An 18,224-nucleotide genomic window follows, 5' to 3' on the forward strand; every position below is an offset into this window, starting at 1 on the left:
GATAAAATAATTGGAATATAGTATGGGAGAGATTAGGTTTGGATCAACATGTGTATGTTGGTGGTGGAATACTATTGTGCTCAAAGGAATAATAAAATGGAGGAATTCCATGTGAACTGGAACAATCTCCAGGAATTGATGCAGAGTGAAAGGAACAGAACCAGGAGACTGATACACTGTGGTACAATCGAATGTAATGGACTTCTCTGTTAGTGGCAAGGCAGTGATCCTGAACAACTCAGAGGGATTTATGAGAAAGAACACTATCCACATTCAGAGGAAGAACTGTGGGAGTAGAAACACAGAAGAAAAACAACTGCTTGATTACACAGGTTGAAGGGATATGGATGGGGACGTAGACTCTAAATAAACATCCTGGTGCAAACATCAACAACATGGAAATAAGTTCTGATCAAGGACACAAGTAAAACCCAGTGAAATTGCTCATCAGCTACTGGAAGGGTGTGGGGAGGGGAGGGAGGAAAAGAAATATGATTCTTGTAACCAAGGAATAATGTTCTAAATTGACTAAATAAATTTTTCAAAAAAATAAAACTTAGGAAAACTTGTGTGATTTGTTATTACATGTAATTGGTATAAAATAAAAATATATAAAATGGAAAAATAATGTACTGTTAAAAAATGGACAAAAACAATTTATCATACTGGACCCTTTCTGTTGACCAAGACCTGATTATGAAATAGCATGAGGGGAAAAAAGAAATAGCATGAGAACACATACATCTGTAGAGAATTTGTGGTGTAATCATTCATCTACAGATGGCATGTGATAATTGATGATGTTCTCTCCATGTGACCAAAAATTTAATCTCTGGCACAGAGCACCAAGCAGCCATCTGATAACATTGTACAGGATATTTCTGTTCATACAACATGGCCAATGAAAACCACAAGGGTCAAAGTCCTGCACAACGAAGACTGGCAATGTATTTGAATTACCTAAAGCTTCCCACACAGCTGGATGAGACATTGTAACCTTCCTTACACCCCAAAAAAGAACTAAAAACCGCTACATAAAATAAGCCTTCGAACTAACAGATGAATGAATGACTGGGCTCTCTGCCATGTCTCTACTGTGTCTAAAATGAGGAATATAAGCATTGTGATCTAACAATGACTAGTGCTAGAGCTAGGGAGGAATCTTGTTCATTCATTTACCCATTCTAGCTGTGGTAACCAGACCAAAGGTGGTGTCTGGAAAGCATGATGAATATGGAGTCAGAAAACCTGAGTTCTGATCCCACTTCTCTAAAGCTTCAGGTTCCTCTTCTACAAAATGAAAGGAATTAGATGAAATGACCCCTACTTCTTGCTTTATAACCATGGGTCTAGTTAACTTCCTGCAACTACACAAAATAATCAGGTAAGAAAATAAACTTCACTATATGCCACTACTTATTTTTAAGATTATGATTCACTTTTTACAGTAAGCAGAAATCCATCTTCTCCTCTTCCCCCATTGGGGGGAATTCCCCCAATTGGGAATGAGAGAAAAACAAACCACCTGTTACAAACACATATAAAAAGCAAAACAAATATCTATGTTGACCATGTGAAAAAGATATCTACCTCCACACACATAAGTCTCATTCTGCTCTCTAAGACCTTTACCTCTCTTTCAGGAAATAGGGGTAAATGGGGTGTTCAGAGAGGACTATTACTTCTGGTGTGAGGGTTTGCCAACTCTTTTCAGGGCTGCTCATCCACCGTTAGTGTCTTCCTTTCACCCAACTCCCACTTGTGGATCTGAGAAAGTGTAGAATGAGCTGCGTCCACGTCCCAGTAAAATTCTCAAAAGGTGAGCTAAACTAGGTTGAGGGTACCCTACGAGCCTCAAACCCATCACTGATCTAGAGGGATGTCTGTCCCAGGCAAATGAAAACTTCCCCCACCAAAATGGGAGGAAGAGAGGAACAATTTGTTCCAGTTGCCTTGAAGGTGGCTGAAGTGAAACAGGCACTGTGGTTTGCTTAGAGTTTGGTCAGATATCCTGAGTCATTGCCAGTCGTCTTGACTTTTGTTTTGTGGCTAGACTTTGATGACTGGAAAAGAGAGTGAGGCTAAAAACTTTGGGCAACTCTGCTTGACTTTTGACTTAAATCCAATTCATGTGCAAGTTAAGACATCGTCCCATGATGTAATTGGTTCTCTTGGAAAATGAAGGATGAACAACATCAGGAGGTAGGTAGCAGGTTTCATGTTATTCCTTTGGAATCATGATTGGTCATTACTCTAATTAGAGTTCCCAATTCTTTCAAAGTTGTTTATCTTTGCAATATTATGGTCACTATAAAAATTATACTGCTGATATTGATCATTTTATTCTGTATTAGTCCATAACAATTTTTCAGGTTTTCTGAAGCCATTCCTTTATCAATTCTTAAAGCGTAAAATCATTCCCTCATATTGATATACCATGATTTGTTGATCCATTCCTTAGTTAGGGGATACCCTTCAGGTTTTCATCCTCTGTTATCTCAAAAAGAGCTATACATATTTTGTTCATTCTTAGTATTTGTTTTGTTTAGGACTGATCCCTTTTGATCTACCCTCTCTCTATTTCCTCTTTCTCACTTCTTCCTTTTCACTCCTATTTCCCTATTAAGTAAAATGTGTTTTTGTACTCCTGTGTGTGTGAATATTCCATCCTTTGACCAATTCAGATGAGAATGAAGCTCCAGTGTCAGCTATTCCCCTGCCTCCTTGTTCATATGGACTACTTGTGCACCTTGATTTTGTGAGATAACTTTCCCCATCCTTCCTCTTTCAAAATTCCCTCTACTCTCAGTGAATTCAAAAGAAAAATGAGATGCACAAATTTAGGGACATTTCCATCCTAAATTTTCACATGGAATATTTGCATCTGACCTGTAGTAGAGCCTTCTGAGCTCATATTGGTCTGTTCATCCAGTCAACCGCACTATCCACTGACTCCAACAAAATGATGTCATTTGGGTCTTCTTTGAGTATGAAGGACAACCAATCAGTCTATTCCTCTTCCCCATCTCTTTCCATTGCCCCCACCCTTTTTAAACCCTTACCTTCCATCTTAGAATCAATGCTATCTATTGGTTCCAAGGCCAAAGAGCTTACTGCTAAGGCTAGGCAATAAGGGTTAAGTGACTTTTCCAAGGTCACAAAGCTAGGAAGTATCTGAGGCCAGATGGGAACCCAGGACTTCCCATTTCTAGGTCTGCCTTTTAATTCACTGATCCTCCTAGCTGCCCCCTTCCATTTTGTATTTTGGGTTACCATAACATAACAAAACTACTCCCAGGCCCTTCCTCTAATTAGACTTCCCTCTATGATCCTGATAATGATAAGATTCATAGGGCACATATATGTCCTTTCTCTATTATAATATGATCAGTTTATCCTTGTTTAGTCCCTTGTTGTTCATTCATATTTAACATTTTATGATTTCTTTTACTTCTCTTGTTTGAACTTCAATGAATAGTTAGGTGGTGCTATGAATGGAGTAGTAGTTCTGTAATCAGAAAGACCTGAGTGCAAATCTAGCCTCAAAAACTCTGAAAAAACCACTTTACCTCAATCTGTCCCAGTTTATTCAGTTGTAAAATGAGGGCAATAATAGTACGTACCTCCCACGGTTGTTGTGAGAATTGAATGAGAAAATATTGAAAAGCAATGTCTGGCAATTGGTAGGTGCTTTTAATAAATATTTCCTTCTTTCAGAGTTTCTACATAGCTCTGCTCTTTTCTTTTTTTTTTTTTTTTTAAATATATTTTATTTGGTCATTTCCAAGCATTATTCGTTAAAGACATAGATCATTTTCTTTTCCTCCCCCCCCCCAACCCCCCATAGCCGACGCGTAAGTCCACTGGGCATTAGATGTTTTCTTGATTTGAACCCATTGCTTTGTTGGTAGTATTTGCATTAGAGTGTTCATTTAGAGTCTATCCTCTGTCATGTCCCCTCAATCTTTGTATTCAGGCAGTTGCTTTTTCTCGGTGTTTCCACTCCCATAGTTTATCCTTTGCTTATGAATGGTGTTTTTTTCTCCTGGGTCCCTGCAAGTTGTTCAGGGACATTACACCACCACTAATGGAGAAGTCCATTACGTTCGATGATACCACAGTGTGTTTGTCTCTGTGTACAATGTTCTCCTGGTTCTGCTCCTCTCGCTCTGCATCACTTCCTGGAGGTTGTTCCAGTCTCCATGGAACTTCTCCACTTTATTATTCCTTTTAGCGCAATAGTACTCCATCACCAACATATACCACAGTTTGTTCAGCCATTCCCCAATTGATGGGCATCCCCTCATTTTCCAGTTTTGGGCCACCACAAAGAGCGCAGCTATGAATATTTTTGTACAAGTCTTTGGGTCCATTATCTCTTTGGGGTACAGACCCAGCAGTGCTATGGCTGGGTCAAAGGGTAGATATTCTTTTGTCGCCCTTTGGGCATAGTTCCAAATTGCCCTCCAGAATGGTTGGATCAGTTCACAGCTCCACCAGCAATGAATTAATGTCCCTACTTTGCCACATCCCCTCCAGCATTCATTATGCTCTGCTCTTTTCAACAGGAATTCCTGGAAGTCCTCTATTTTATTAAAAATCCATTTTCCCCATGTAGAATTATACTCAGTTTTATGATATAATTTTGCCAATTTATTCTTGACCGTAACCTTATATCCTTTGCTTTCTGGTATATCAAATTTCAGATTACCTACTCCTTAATCATAGTGGTTCCTGACTGTAGGTCCTTAGCAGTTAAATACTTTCTTCTGGCTGATTTTTTTTGACCTGGTAGATTTAGATTTGGCCTATAGCATTCCCAGTAGTTTTTATTTGGGTGTTTCTTTCTGGAGAGGACAAGTGAATTCTTGCTATTTCTTTTTTGTCCTATTATTCTTTTTAAAAAGTGTTTTTATTTTAAAAAAACTTCTTCCAAGGAGTTGAAAATATCTCTGATAAAAAGTACAAAGTATAATTTCTAACATAAAAAATACACATCCAAATTACTCTCAGTCCATTTTCTGATTGTACAGTTCAGAGATAAGAGTGGAACTCAGAACTTTGATACAGGATACTAATGTGCTTATTGCTTAGGTTGATTCATCAAGAGATCTGGCATTTTAAATATTTCTTAAATATGATGTTTCTCTCACTCTCTCTCTCATTCATAGAATTTAGGCAGTCCAATGGTTTTTTAATTTTTCCTCCTTGATCTAGTTTTCTAGTTCAATATTTTTGCTATGGGATATCTTTCATTTACTTTTATTTTTTCCAATATTTTTGTTTTTTTAACTTCTTGTGGTCTCATGGAGTCATTAGTTTCTACTTGGTACATTTTAGTTTACAGGGAATTTCTTGCTTGGGAAAATTTTTATACTTCTTATACCAATCCATTAATTACCTTTCCAATTCTTTATTACATAGCTATCATCTTTTTTCTGCTTTGTCTTTTCATGATCTCATTTCATTTATAAAAACATTTTAAAATTTTTGCTTCCTCTTTCTCAGGATTTTGGTTGAATTTGTGCCCAAGCTATGATTTTCTTTGAGATTTTGCTTGTGAATATTTTGGAGTAATTCTCTTCTTTTGAGTTTGTGTCTTGAGCATCCCTGTTGCCATTATAGAATTTTTAGAACACCTACCATCTAAGAATCAATACTGTATATTGGTTTCAAGGCAGAAAAATGGTTAAAAGATAATAACGTTCAGGGTCACACAGAAATTAGCTGAAACCACATTTGAACCCAGGACCTCCCATCTCTAGGCCTGGCTCTCAATCCACTGAGCCATCTAACTCCCTTCTACCATTATAAAATTTTTCAATGGAAATCTTTTTTGTTTATTTGTTTGCTCATTCTTGAAGCCTACTTAATTACTTCAGATTTGATATTAGTTTTTAGTTCCATGTGCTTCTGGAGAGAAAGTTTGGGTTCACCTCATTGCTATATTTTGGTAATATTGAGTGCTGTGTTATTCCCAAATCTTAGGTCAGCTCAGGCTAGCGACTTATAAGCTCTCAGTGCTCCTAAAGTGAGTCTGATTCAAGCCAAAAATTGATTGCTGCCCCAGTATTCTCAATTCTGTGAATTTCTAACCCAGGTTTAGTTCTGAGGAATAGAAGAATGTCTCTGGACTCAGAAACTCTTAGTCAGCTGGGAAGCATTGCGGGTTCAGGGGTACAGAACTGCAGATTCTTCTCTGGGCTTCAAATTGGGCTAGAGGCTGGAATTGGAGACCCCTCTCCACTCCTGGTTTTGGAATTTTCTGGTCTTGGAATCTGATCCTAGAATCTGGTGCTTCTAAATTTGTTCCTCTTAGTACACAGCTTAGTATTTGCAAAGGTTCTTTGCCCTTGAACACCACCCCTTGTCACTGATCCCTTCCTAATTCTGCCCCATCAAACTGAATTTAAGATGTTTCATTTTTCAGAACATCTAAAAGTACTGTGAGATAGTGAAAAGTTCAGTGGACCAAACATCTGAAAGCCTCGATTCTAGACTTGGATATTGCACATACTTACTGTGTTAGTCTGGGCAATTCAATTTACCTTTCTGGCTGGGGCTCTATTCTTTCAGCAGAAACAAATGGGAAGGGAAATCTTATCATTATGACCTGAGACAAGAAAATTAGGCTAAGCCTTGAAGAGTTAATAGTGCAACTTCTCAACCAATTGTTAACTATAGACAGGGGGGGGACCATCTTGGACCCCAAGTCTCCATCCTGAAATGTAAAATGAGTGGATAGGATTAAGTCATTTTGACACCCTTTATGAGTAATCTTTTCTTCAGCATTCCAATAATTCTATGATTTTACTAGAATGAATACTCCACCCATCCTTGCAGGTTACAACTCTTCCAATATTCTTATCTTATTCAATTTTCTTTATGTCTTTCTATAAATTCTTCATGGAGGATTTCCCTAGGACTCTGGAGATCTTCCTGTGTTTCTTTTAAAACTTGATGGGTAACAAAACAGTATGTGAGTGTTCATGGCAAAATGGAAAGTACATTGGATCCAGAATCAGTGAGCCTGGGTTTGGTACTGATATGACTTTTGTGACAGTTAATTTTTTTGAGCCTCTGAGCACAATGAAGGGGTTAGACTAAATAAGCTCTGGATTCCTCTTCTAGCTCTAAATCTACAAGTATTATAATTTATTGTGATTTCTTTGATATGGGAATTCTTTCTGTTGATGATTGCAACAAATCTATAACGTATAGTTTTAGAGACAAACAAGTGTCTAGAAAGAATGCTGGATATGTAATCAGAGATTCCATATTCAAATCCTAATTTTGCTCCTCTCTCAGCTTCAGTTTTCTCATCTCTAAAATGAAAGGGTGATGAACCTCTAAGGCATATTTCAGATCTAAATCTATGATCCAATAGCATTTGCTTGAAGTTCGGAGGGATTCTGGGATTAAGGGATGTGAACATGGTAACATGACCTGTAAAGTTTAGTAATGGGGCTTGATCTCAGGTCTTCCTGTATATTATTTATTGTGCCAAGCTACTTTTCTACCAGTGGTAGAGAGTGGCGGTAAAATAGAGATTGAAAAGGAGATTTGTAACTTCAGCTTGATGAGCTTATAGGAAGGTGATTTTTTGTTTGGGATGTTTGAATATGTCTACCTATGGCTGTTGTCAACATGGCCATTGACCCCTTATTGAGATAAGTAGTCGTCATCCAAAAGATATTATCTGATTAAATCTCAGTGTCTGGGACTATGCCCCTACCACAGCCATGAACTAATGGACTTGGATTCTTAGAAAAACAGTCCTATGTGAGAGGCACTATACCCAAAGTGATGGCTTATAAAAGGGGAGCAGATAAGCTGGTTCAATCCCTTTAATTCCATTCTGCCTTTTATTTTTTGAGAGCTAATGAGAGTAAAGTTATGTGTGTGTGTGTGTGTGTGTGTGTGTGTGTTTATAGTGGGGATGGAGATACCCTTTCCTAAGAGCCTTTAAAAGTTTTCTGGGTACAGGAGCAAATGACAGCCAAACATGCTTTAATCTTTGTGATTTTGAGATTGGAAAACTAGCCCAAGCCTTAGAAAAGCAGTAGAATTACTTCTCCATCATTGGTCAACTATGAGCAAGGAGGTGAACAACTGCCTTCTTTAAGCTCTACAAAGATCTATTTTCTTTTTTGGCCCCAAACACCACGTCTTATGCATTTACCTATTGGGTTTTTTAAAATATTCAAATGTTTCTCTCGTTTGATGGCTCCTTTCCCAAGTAATTGAGCTCTTGAACATCAACATCTTGGAGGGCTATCTATATGTACATCTCCTGACTACCAACCTCCCGAATGGAGGAAGGCAATGTTCCTGGGCTGTGCTGTTCCTGAACCTCACTCTCCTTTTTAGAGGAATGCTTTACAGGCAGCTCACACTTGGGGGCTGTCTCATAAGTAACCTCAAGTTCAAGAAATCAATCTGCTGAGAGGATCAGTAGTAAGGGAATATAATCACACAATATAGGGCACTAAGAGATCTGGACTTTGTGCTGCTCTTACCATTTTTAAAAAAAGTATGGCTCTAATGAGAAGGCAGATTTCCTATCTGGTAGTCTCAGCTTCATTTCTCTTCTTGATAAGGGGTGGGGAAGGAAGCACTTATCAGATATATACCATGTTCTAGGGACTATGCTAAGTACCTTGCAGATATTATCTTATTTGATCCTCTCAATAACCCTGAGAGGTAGGTGCTATTATTATCTTCATTTTATAGCTGAGGAAACTGAGGCAGACAGGTGAAGTGATTTGCCCAAGGGAATAGCTATATGACTGAAGCTAGATTAGAACTCAAATCTTGCTGATTTATGCAATTGATACAAAATTAAGTGGGCAGACTAGGAAAACACTGTATACAATAACAGCAATATTATAATGATAATCAACAATGCAGAATTTAGCTAATTTGATTAATCCGATGATCCACTACAATTCCAGAGGACTTGTGATGAACCGTCCTATCCACCTCCAGAGAGAGAACTGATGAACCCAATACAGATTGAATCACATTTATTCCATTTTCTTTATTTTTCTTGATTGTTTTGGCAACATGACTAATTTGGAAGTCTGTTTTACATGATTTTACACATATTATGGCTATCATATTGCTTGCCTTCTCAATGGGTTGGAGAGGAGCTAGAGGGAGAGAGAGAATTTGAAACTCAAAATTTTAAAAAGTGTTAAAAATAAAATAAATGAATGAATGAATAATAAAAGAAAAACATAGATCTTTCTGATGCTAAGCACAGAATTCTATCAACCTGGTACCTAGCTGTGCTCAGATTGAATAATAAAAGCCATGTGGTGTGATGAAAATTGTGGTATCAGGAAAAACTTGGCTTTGATTCTTGGCTCCAATACTAATGGATATGTTATCTGAAGCAAATCACTTAATTTTTCAGAGCTTCAGTTTCCTCATTTACAAAATGGAGAAACTGCAAAATAACTATATCATAGAACTATTTTAAGGAATGTGCTTTAAGAAACTTAAAAGTAACACAGAACTTCTCTCCAGATCTAGAAGGTGGGAAGTCCTGGGCCCAAATATGAACTTAGATACTTCCTAGCTAGAAGACCCTGGACAAGTCACTTAATCCCTGTTGCCTAGTCCTTACTGCTCTTCTGCCTTGGAACCAATACACAGTATTGATTCTAACATGGAAAGTAAGGATTTTTTTTAAATACTACATGAATCTGAGTTAATGTTTATTGCCCATATTGAGACTTGTTAGCTACTTTTCACTATCATTTCTTGCTGTTTTTTCCTTAGCACCTTGGCTTTTTATTATGCAGGAGAATTTCAGTGAATTGGCCTCCAGGATTATTGGCAAAATGTTAAATAAAGCTTATCTGAGTATCAAAACCTAGGAATCCCACTGTAATTTTTTTTCTTTCAGAAAAGGGTCCTTTAATCTTATACTTCAGCCATCATTAAGTGAATTTTCTACCCATGCCAAATATTTCTTCTTATCCCATTATTGCTCGATGTAGTATTTCATTAAGATTCTTTAGAATTTCATATTTCTTTATTCCACATTGTGAGTGAGTTGACTGTCTTGACCATTTTCGGTACAGTGATAACAGGTATCAGGAAATGTCTTCATAGAGACAGTGTGGTATAATGGGGAGGGCATGGACTTGACCGAAAAAAGTCAAATCGATAAACATCCATTAATTATGTGCTATGTACAAGGTACTCTGCTAAACACTGGGAATACAAAAGAAAACAAAAATAGTACCTGCCTTGAAGGAGCTCAAAATCTAATGGAGGAGATAACATACAAACAAATATGTTCAAAGAAGACTCATATATGACAAAAGGGAGGCACTCTTAGAGGGAAGGTCCAAGCAGAAAGAGGGACCAAGAAAGACTTCTCCCAAAAGATGGAATTTAGCTGAGATTTGAAGGAAGCCAAAGAAGCTTGAGAGACCAGGAGGTCAAGAAAAAGGAAGGAGATAATTTCAGTTATGGAGACCTGTAAAAGATCTGGGTTTGAATACTACCTCAGATACTTTAAGCTGTGTGCCAGTGGGAAGCTAATTACTTTGGACCTCAATTCCCTCATTTGTAAAATGGGGGGAATTCTCTATGCCACCAGATTGTTGTGAAGATCAAACTGAGTTACTTTGTGTAAAACCCTTTATAATTCTTAAAATGCTATATAAAAATGAGCCATTATTATTTGAGTCTCAGTTCATCACAGTAAAGTATAAAGATAAATAAGGAGTTTTTACCAGAGAATATTTTCTACAGTTGTATGCTGATTAAAATCAATCAAAAAGCATACACTGAATGTTTACTAGCAGTACATTATACTCTGGGAACTCAGTTAAAGACAGTAAAAAGTAAAAGTCATCCCTGCCCTCAAGGGTCATTCAGTCTAGTGGGGGAGATAATATATAAAGAAGTAGGTCCCTACAATATGCAAATATATATAATATGTGTGTTTGTATATGTATATCATATATATAATAAAGATACATATAGATACTTGGATTATGAATAATAGGAAAGATCTTCTCTAGAAAGTGACACTCAAGCTGAAATTTGAAGAAGGTCAGAAGGAAGAACATTCCAAGCATGAGGGCAGCCATGGAGTGGGATAGTTATAATTTATGCTATGTAATTATTTCTTAATGCCCTCTTAATTAATTAATTACCTAATTACCAAATATCCTACTACAGACATTAGATGGAGAGTTGCAGGACAGAGTGGATGGGGCAGAGTAAAGTAGATGAAGACTAGAAAAATAGAAATGTTATTGCACAGACTGAGGTATAAAATTTAAAAATAATATTTGCCATTCATTTTCCTTTGCCTAGTAAGAAATGTAAACAAGGAACTGCAAACACAAGCCACTCCCTACTCAAGGAATAGCCTTGTAAACTTCCAATTTGTCATTGGTCTTAAAATTCAAAAGCTGTTTATGATCTAACACTAAAGTTTATAGAATCTTAAACAATCAAATGTGTCTTCAGGATGACTCAGCTAAGAATATTATTTGGCACAGTTTCTTTCAAATGTTGAAAGAAATGAAGCTGCTTGTGTTCTCTGCATCCCAAAGTAAACCAATCAATCAATCAAGTGTTTTCTTACTTTTTATAATACTAGATTCTTCCTCTCCCCTCCACCCAACTTAGTTTTATTTCAGAAATTATATTCTTCTCTATCATTGTTCTAGGATAAAATAGAATTATAGACTAGTGGCTACATTTCTCCTCTCAAGTTCTAAGGTCTTAAGTTCTGAAGGAGTTAAAGGGTACTTCTCTTATGCCATTGACTCAATTCTCCATTCCAGTGTGTTCCTTAATAGCTGTTACCCATTATAATCATTTCTCTCAATGAATGGTCTAGTGATTAGTATCACATAACAAATTAATATCAGTTAGCTTTTACTCTATGGATATTTACTGAAAAGGTATAGCAAAAACAGAAGTTAAAAGAATTTCCCACCCCTGGACACCGATGGGCACACTTACCCCTAAATCATCATCCTACTACCAAGTTCATTTATAAATAGGGCATAACCACTAGATGAGTCATTCCTGAATGCCACGAAAGGTCTTGGCTACACCCTAACTAGCTAAGCTTGCAGAAAATTCTGTCATGGGATCTCATGACTGAACCTTTCAAAATTTACAAGGTTGTAACTATTTCCGATACTTGATATAAAATTGGGAAAGAACAAAGAGGCAAAAATTCAGAAGTGTATTCGGCATCTATGTTAGCTACCAGGTAGGAAGGCTCCAAGGCCTCTTTTCCTACCGAGAGGCTTAAGAATATGTTTTCCCTTAATAGCAGCCAAGAAAAGAAAGACAGACAGACAGAGGGAGAGAGACAGAGACAGACAGAGACAGAGAGACAGAAAATCGAGTTATCCTTTAGAGCATTACATAGTAATGTTTAATTTCTGGTCAGCAATCAAGAGAGTCTTTATACATGTTAAGAGATAGAAAAGGGATTTTTTTTTCTGATTTTAGAATATCTCATCATAATCTGATGTCGATTTGGGTGTTATATCAGACTGAAAACACTGCACATGTTCAAAAAGGGAAGGCTTTCCTTGGACAGTCTAATGCTATATGAAATAAAGGTAATATTTTGGAAGGAATTTCTATTGATCATAAGAAATAATTGATCCTTACAGTAAATTCTGGGAAGGGGAAAGTTTGACTATAAAGTTGAGCTGGAAGGGACTTGAAGATTCTAAAATTTACAGTTAAAAATATATATATTTTTTATAAGGAAACAGCTGCAAAGAAATTAAGAGACTTGTTTGGAGTCACAGACTCATGGAATCCAAGAATTTAAAAGATCTTAAGAGACCATTTAGTCCAATCTATACCTGAACCAGAATCCCACTCTATTACTACTGACAAGTGGCCACTGAAGTTTTTCTTGGTGACTACCAATGTGAACATCATATCCTCGGGCAATCTATTTCATGATTCTTCTTGTTGTTATATATTTTTTTCTTCTATCAACCTTAAATTTGGTTCTCTTTTATTTCTACCCATTTCTCTCAGTTCTACCTTCTGAGACCAAGAAGAATAAGTCTAATCTCTCTTCTGCCTGACAATCCTTTACAATCATGAAGATAAATATCATTTTTCTAGATGATGTTTTTTTCTTCACTGGGCTACCTATTCAAAGGATTCTCCTAGGGCAGTGATGGTGAACCTTTTAGAGATGGAATATCTGGCCCCACCTCCACCCTACTCCCCAGGCTAGTGCTGTGCCCTTCCCCCAATGAGTGCTGGGTGCACCCTACCCCCACCCTTACCCCACACAGAGAAAGGAGGAAGTGTTCCCATTGGGCTGTTGGGCAGAGGGGTGGGTGAAGTGAGGAATGTCCTCAGTGAATTTAGAGAAGCTCTGCTCCCCTCCAGCTCTGCTGCCCATGAGCTGCTTACCTTACCCCCTGTGTGCTCCCATTGGCTACTGGGCAGGGGGGAGGGAGTGAAAAAATGTTATCAGGCATGATGGAGGGGGGGAGGGGAGCATCTCTGCCCAAGGCCTTCTGCCTTTCTAGTAAGGAATTCTGAGATGGGGGAGGGGAGGACAGCCCACAAAGATGGTACCCGCGCCATAGTTTAGCCATCACCATCCTAGGGCATGAACTTAAGAACTTTAAAGGTTCTTTTGAGAACATTCTGACTTACAAACATCCTTCTTAAAATGTGGCATTATCTAGGGCAGGGGTGCCCAAACTATGGCCATGGGCTGCATGAAGCCCTGTGAGGCCATTTATCTGGCCCCCATCGCATTTCTGGAAGGGGCACCTCTTTCATTGATGGTCAGTGAGTCAGTAGGAGTTCTGTATGTGGCGGAGCCACAAAGCGCGGCATTGCTCATGCACAGTACTACTTCTGAGAGTAACTGAATGAGAACGAGGCATCACACAAAGGATTATGTGGCTGCACAATGGAAAACATCAGCATGGTGAGCGGCGATCTGGGGGAGGAGATTCTGCACTGTGTCTACTGCTGCCCGGTATAGTGGTGGCAGTGATGATGATGTGCAGTGTGCATAGGGATTTGTTCAGAGATTTTTATAGTCTGGCCCTCCAATGGTTTGAGGGACAGTGAACTGGCCCCCTGTGTAAAAAGTTTGGGGACCCCTGATCTATGGCTATACCCCTGGGGATGTGCTAGATCTCATCTGAAATGTGACACTTAGAACTGAAAGCAATACTCTGATCAGTTAGCATTTGGTGAAGCTGGAATTTCCATTGCCTCCAAGTCTGCATTCTTTCCACATTGGACTTAGAGGGCCTGGATTTCCATCTTGGTTTTGTGTTTATTAAAGACTGACCTTTAGGGGGCAGCTGTGTAGCTCAGTGGATTGAGAGTTAGGCCTAGAGATAGGAGGTCCTGGATTCAAATTTGGTCTCAGACACTTCCTAGCTGTGTGACCCTGGGCAAGTCACTTAACCCCCATTACCTAGCCCTTACCACTCTTCTGTCTTGGAACTGATACACAGTATTGATTCTAAGACAGAAGGTAGGAGTTTTATTTAAAAAAAAATAATAAGACTAACATTTAGCAAGTCACTTCCCTCTCTAGGGGTAGGAGATGAGTTAGTCTCTTTTTGTGTAAAATGAGAGGATTAGGTGAGCTCAATTATCTTTAAGATCTATTCTGGCACTGAATCCTTGATCTTTAATTTCAGAACACTAAAAACCAGTTTTAAAATTAAAATAACTGAAGGAAATTGCATCTTTATAATATATGAAATATCCATAGCTAAGAAATGTTTGCTGTGAATCTCTCCTTATTAGTTATGTTTCTATCTGAGCTCTTTTTTAAAAAATCCCTTACCTTTTGTCTAATTATCAATATTAATATCATTTCTAAGGCAGAAGAGCAATAAAAGCTAGGCAATTGAGGGTTAAGTAACTTTACTCAGGGTCACACAGTTAGGGGAGTGTCTGAGGTCAAATTTGAACTCAGGACTTCCCATCTCTAGACCTGGCTCTCAATCCACTGAGCCACCTAATTCTATACTATCATTATAGATTTTTGCAGCAGAATTCTTTTTTTATATGTTTGCTCATTCTTCCAGCCTACTTAATAACTCCATAGTTGATGTTTGTTCATAGTTCTATGTACTTCCAGAGAGAATTGGGCTGGTCTCATTGCTAATTTTTGTATCAAATGCTGTTATTCCCAAATCTTAGGTAAGCTTAGGCTAATGACTTACAAGCATTAAGTCTATCAGGCAAAATTGATTTTAAGCCAGAAAAATATTTTTAAAATATATAGTTTTTTAAAGTCCTATATTTAAAAAGGAGTATATCAATTTTAAACATACATGTACCCAATAATTCTTCAGCAAGATTCATGAAGAAAATCCTCAGGGGCAGCTGGGTGGCTCAGTGAATAGAGCTCCAGGCATAGAAATGGAAGGTCGGTCCTATGTTCAAATGTGGCATGAGACATCTCTAGCTATGTGACCCTGGGTAAGTGACTTAAACCAATTGCTTGGCCCTTACCCTTCTTCTTCCCTGGAACTGATACCTAAGTCTAAGACAGAAGGTAAGGATTTAAAAAAGAAAAAGTAGAAAAGGAAATCCTTAGTCTTACAAGAAGAAAGAGCTAAAAAAAAGTGGGATATTTTAATATTATTAGCATGTGATAAATACAACAAAAAGATTATGAAAAGATTATGAATAGAAAATCAAACTAACTATAATAAATTTCTAGTGAAACTTGAACAACCATTTTGGAAAGAAATAAATCAATGTGCAAGATATTCAACCATAGGCTACATCAAAACTGACTTAATCCTTCAGTTTTAATAAATGGAAATTGTAACCCTACCTCATTTCCAAGACTATCTGTAGCTTCTAACCTTGGAATATCTCTGACTCTGTAGATGACTAGAATTTAGAAATGTAAAGGACATTCTTGGTTGTCTATTCTTATTTATCTCATCACATTCTTAAAAATTAAATTTTATTATTTTTCAATTAACCCAAAATTGGCTTCTTTTCTTATCCTACCTCATTGCTGATCGAAAAAGAAAGAAAAACAGAACTCTTGTAATAAATACATATAGGCTACTTCATCTCATTTGAAAAGTGAGGCAAAATGATGTTGAATGGCAGTTACATAGTGAGTGCAATAGCAAGGGAAGAATAAAAACCCAAGTCTCCAGACTCCTTTCTTTTTCTTTTTAATATACCAACCACCTTCCCAAATGGGTTTACTTCAAAAGAATGTAGGTGTAGCCTTCTTTGTTCTTCTCATTTGACTTTGGGTGGATATGTTAGCAAATCCATCATATAAAATAGTTTGGTTATACAAATTCAGAATTCTCAATTCTGTGTCTTTCTAATGAGTTTTACCCTTTTTTCTTGAGATATGAGTTGACTTGGAAGATCAACTTTATGAATCACTTATTTCCCCCTCTTGTGTGTATTCATTTTTCATATACTTACTGATTAAACACTGGATACCTATTAATAGCTCTATATCAATGTTAGTCCTACAGAGTTCAAGAAAAATTTGATTTCACTTCAAAATAAAATGACAAGATGACGTATCGAAAGCCCTTGTTCCTTCTTTCCCTTTGTTCCTGTTTAATATGGGACAGCATGAAGGTTGCACATACAATAGCATGACTCTGAGTTTAGAAGGCTGGGTTCGAATATACTGCTGTTGCTTACATGCTGTTTTATTTCAGACAAGGTACTTAAACTACCAAGATCTCAGCTTCTTCATCCTCCACTTCCAACCCAACAATCTAATGTAAGTTCTGTCCTGTGGCTCTGGATTTCCTGCCGGTGAGAAATCACTCTAATTAAATAAATGATCAAATTAACTAAGTAAAAAATAAAATAAATTCCAACTCCGATTCATAACACTCCAGCTGTTCCCTGACCCATCATCCTACTATGCTACTAAACATGACAAAATTGATGGGCATTTCCATGTTCCTTGCTTCCAGTTCTTTGCTGTAATAAAAATGTTTTCTTCTTTTTATGTCCTGCAATATTTAATAATTTAAGGATCTGTGATTTTTTAATCTCTTCTTTTCTGTGCAACCCTAAGACAGAAAGGCAAGGACTGGGCAAACAGGGTTAAGTGACTTGCCCAGGGTCACACAACTAAGACTTGAGGATTTATGGGGGTTTTTTTGGTGTGGATACTCCCTCCTTGATGTATACTGCAATTCCAGTATAACCTAGAGGAGGTATATTTTGATTTAGGAACTAAAATTTTGGTCCTCAGAAGTTTCTGTGGTTGAAAAATCAGCACCAAGTAACTATCAGCCTTCTAGTATTTTAGCTAGGCTGCTTCTAGAGACTCATGAAGTTTGTCTATTTCCAGGTCTATACTTATCCCTCCTATCTCCTTTGAAAACCATAGTTTCTTAAATTGAACTAAGTTCAACACTGGACTCTGTGTTACTTCCTGTTTCAATTCTTAACTAAATTAACAAATAAAAAAAATATTTTAGGCCAGCCACTGAAGGTCACAATTCATGTCAAAAATCACATTTATCATCTTTTTTTTTCCCTTTCTCCACACCATCTAGTTAATTCTGCTTCTTGACTTTCTTCTATTTACGGTACAACTATTTTTCTGGTTCCCTAGTTAAAAATTTGTAGAGTATTTTTTACTTTTCCTTCATCATTCTTATTTTAAAAAATAAATTTCTATTATTCCATTAAATTCTATTCTATAATTATTCTATAAAAACAAATCTCTTCGATTAACATATATCTTTCCATTCTCATTGATAGAACAAAACATCAAGAAAATCTTCTCATTTCATGCCTTGTTTTCCCAATATCAAATTCTACTCCCACTGATCAGAGTCCCAGAATCTTAGAACTGAAAGGAGCCAGAGATGCCAACGAGTCCAAACCATACCTGAAAAATCAGTCAATTGCCACATATTTATTAATTACCCACAAAGTGTAAGTCAGTATGAAGTATGCACAGTGATGAGGATACAGAAAATTGAAAAGTAACAGCTTTTTAAGAAATTTATATTCTATTAGGGAAGGAAATCTGAACATATATGAATATATATGCAATACATGCAAAATAAATACATTATGAGATTGAGTTTACTAGCTCCCCAAAAAACCCCAGAAAGGCTTCCTGTAGAAAGTAGAGCTTGAGCTGAATTTTATGGAAATCAGGGATGCTAAGGGGTAGGGAAAAGGAGGAAATTCAGGTACAGAGGATGCCA

At 37.2% G+C, this 18,224-nt stretch overlaps 1 protein-coding gene across 2 annotated transcripts in view; it reads left to right on the top strand.

The window, feature by feature from the left end:
- The first annotated feature begins 1,195 nt into the window (after window positions 1-1,195).
- LYN (LYN proto-oncogene, Src family tyrosine kinase) overlaps window positions 1,196-18,224 on the top strand; it is a 221,729-nt gene continuing 204,700 nt past the window's right edge. Inside the window, exon 1 of one of the 2 annotated variants that reach the window (XM_056823928.1) lies at window positions 1,196-1,384. The gene's annotated coding sequence lies outside the window, so the exon portion shown is untranslated. Of the gene's footprint in view, window positions 1,385-1,951; window positions 2,203-18,224 lie in introns of those variants that run through there. The other variant, XM_056823927.1, reaches the window with a different exon arrangement.

Source organism: Monodelphis domestica, chromosome 3 (genome assembly GCF_027887165.1).
Source record: "Monodelphis domestica isolate mMonDom1 chromosome 3, mMonDom1.pri, whole genome shotgun sequence".
Classification (NCBI taxonomy): domain Eukaryota; kingdom Metazoa; phylum Chordata; class Mammalia; order Didelphimorphia; family Didelphidae; genus Monodelphis; species Monodelphis domestica.